We start from the raw sequence: 3,434 nt of genomic DNA on the forward strand, positions 1-3,434 counted from the left end.
CCTCTCTCTCTCTCTCCCTCCCTCCCTCTCTCTCTCTCTCTCTCTCTCTCTCTCTCCCTCTCTCTCTCTCTCTCTTTCTCTCTCTCTCTCTCCATCAACCCACCTATCTACATTTTATGCATTCCCCTGATGACAGACAGCTGGCTACCTTCGCATTTTGACTGTTTCAAATGGATGTTGGAGCTTTCCTGCGGGATGCTGACCTGAGATTCCTCTTTTTCTACTCATACATGAACCACAACCACTTGCTGTATTTAAAGACAGGTGTGGTGAGACACACCTGTAATTCCAGCACCTGGAAAGTAGAATCAGGACAATTAGGAGCTCAAGGCCATGTCTGCCATAATGACTTCCAGGAGAGTCCAGGCTACGTGGGACTCTCCCACAGACAAAGCCACCAACAGACAGGAAGGTTGCCAACTGCAATGAGTTCACCAATTATTTCTCACTGATCTTGTAATATTTAAGTGGCACACACAAAACAATGACTCCTTGGAGTGCCTTTGACTATTTTCTTTCTCTTTCTAAAATTTTGTTACATTAACTGGGTGGCAGTGGCACACGCCTTTAATCCCAGCACTTGGGAGGCAGAGGCAGGTGGATCTCTGTGAGTTAGAGGGCAGCCTGGCCTATAAAATGAGTTTCAGGACATCCAGGGTGGTTACAGAAAAAAAACACACACAAAAAATGTTGTTGTTACATTCTTTGGTGTGTGCACTTGAGCGTGCGTGTGCCACAGCATACATACGGACCAGGTTAGAGGACAACTTGCAGCACCTAGCTTTCCTTCCACTATGTGGATCCTGTAATGGTCTGTCCTGTCCCTTTAAGAGACAAGCCCTACCCACTACCTTACCACCCCCCCACCTCCCCTACCCCTGTCCACAGAGGCAAGCTGATCTTCCTTCTGCATCCAGCCTGAGTTCCTTCTTTCTTTTCCATCTCTCTCCTAAAGAGGTAACTTCTGCTCCCTCTCCCTTCCTCCCTCCCTTTTTCCCTCCCCCCACTCTCTCTACCTCTCTCTTCTCATTCCCCTTCTCCCCCCTTTCCCCTTCCTTTCCATAACCCACTAAATAAATATCCAACCTCACTCTGCATGGTGTGCCTATCCATCTCTGTGTGCCTATCTGTCTCTGTCTCTCACTGGCACCTGGCTCCCTGTCTGGGACCCACTGGCCCTTGTGGTCCACCGCTGCACCCCTCAGGAAACCACAGCATTTTATCTAAACCATAACAGATCCCAGGGATCCAGGTGTAGCGCTTGTCTAGCATGTACAAGACCACAGGTTCCAGGCCCAGAAAGAACACAAAAATAAAACCCAAATCATGCCCAGGAGTGGCTTGGTGCAGACACATCACTGCTGACATTGCCAACAGGCCTTTCAGCACCACGCTTAACACTCTGCTGTCCTCTGCATCCCTCATGGGGCTCAGAAGCCAGGGACAGTGGTCAGAACCTGTGCAGGGTGAGAAGATAGCAGGCCCCTGGGAAGACAGAGAGTTCACTGCTGGGCTACAGAATCTGATGAGAGATTGAAAATAAAATAAAATACTTTTTTTGTTTTGTTTTATTTTTTCGAGACACAGTTTCTCTGTAGCTTTAGAGCCTGTCCTGGAACTAGCTTTTGTAGAGCAGGCTGGCCTCGAACTCACAGAGATTTGCCTGCCTCTCTCTCCCAAGGCTTTGATTAAAGGCGTGCACCACCACCACCCAGCAAAATGTAATTTTCATTACAGTTATCCATTTTGCATGCATGTGTATGTGTGTGCCATTGCAAGGGTACAGAGGTCAGATGTCAGTTCTAGGGATTCAGGTCTCTCTTCCCACTCGGTGGTGTCCTAGGGATTGAACTCATTAGGAAAGATGGCATTTTACCTACTGGGCCCTCTTACCAGCCCCCCATGAAGGAACTTGAGCATTTCCACACTGCGTCTCAAACACTTGATGTCAGGCCTGGAGAGATGGCTCAGTCATTAAGAGCACTCACTGCTCCAGCAGAGGACTGGGTTTGGTTTCCAGCTCCCTATCATGGGGTGGTGCTCAACCATCTCAGAACATGGGTTCCTCAGGAGGACAGCCCTGTCAACACTGAAGTTAGGGTGGGTGAGGGAAGACCTCAGCAAGCTTCCAGAAGCCGGTCTGTGTGGGGGGGGGGATAAGAAAGGGTGAATCCTGGAGGGAGGCTGAGCTTTGGCCCCACCACTGCCCAGCTCCCTTCCTCTGTTGGTGCAAGCATCAGAAGGGACTCCATGTGGCTCAGCTCAGCTTCTCATCTTCTTCATCCTTCCATCTGCTCCATCATTTGCATGCTTACTTAGCAGTATTGGGGGCTGAACTCAGGGTCTCATACATGTTAGGTAAGCTAAGACACACCCCCTGCCCCTCACTGGGGATTCTAGGCAGGTGCTCTGCCACTGAGCCACACCCCAGCCCCTCCCTATGAGTTTATGGGGGCCAACTACATTCAAACCACTACACCCACTAAAGTCAATCTCCTTGCTGATTAAAGCTGACCTGGAGGACGGACATAAGTAGTGAGAGCAGCTGTGGAGTGTGGGGTGTGGAGGGACAAGCCCACGCCAGGGAACCTTCAAATAAGGAGTGACGTTCCAGCCAGGGCGGGAAGAAGTGGGAGGAAGCATGCATGCTAGGAAAGGGCTGTGATTTTAACGTGGTTCCCAAATTATGTTGTCACCATAACATTGCAACTATATGTCAATCTGGTAGCTTAGGCCTGTCATCCTAGGTTCTCAGGAGACTGAGGCAGGGGACTGAAAATTCAAGGCCAGGAGGCTGAAGAGATGGTTCAGTGCTTAAAACTCTTGCCATGCATGTATGGAGCTCAGGGTTTGGATCCCCAGAACCTGTGTAAATGCTGGCTGGGCGTGGTGACACACCCGTCATTCAGCTGGCGGGCATGGCTATGCAAACCTGTAATCCTAGAGATCAGATTCTCCAAAGCCAGGTAACTCTCAAGACTGGACTTATCGGTAAGCTCTGGGTTCAGTGATGGACCCTGACTCAATGGGGTAAGCCTAGGGAGTACCAGGCCCTAGTTTTGATTCTCTGCACAATTTGACTTGTCACATGACACTTGCCACCACTGGGGAAGTCGCTCACCCACACATCTTAGTAGATGGGGAGTTATGAAGGAAGACTAAGATGTTAGCCTTTTCCCTCCACAGGAGCAGAAGATACACGACATGTATATACATACATGTGTGCATGCACATACATGTGCCCCCTCACATATTCACAAAGACACACACATTCAAAAAATTCAAAGCCAGCCTGGGTTACAGAGTGAGATCTAGGCCACCTTGGATAACACCTTATCTCAAAATTAAAAAATAAAAAGAGGATTTCTAGGCAGAGGTAGAGTCCCTGCCTAGAATCCCCCAGTGAGGGACTGGGGTGTGGCTTAATGGTAGAG

The sequence above is a fragment of the Microtus ochrogaster genome, chromosome 2 (genome assembly GCF_000317375.1).
Source record: "Microtus ochrogaster isolate Prairie Vole_2 chromosome 2, MicOch1.0, whole genome shotgun sequence".
In the NCBI taxonomy this organism is placed as follows: Eukaryota; Metazoa; Chordata; class Mammalia; order Rodentia; family Cricetidae; genus Microtus; species Microtus ochrogaster.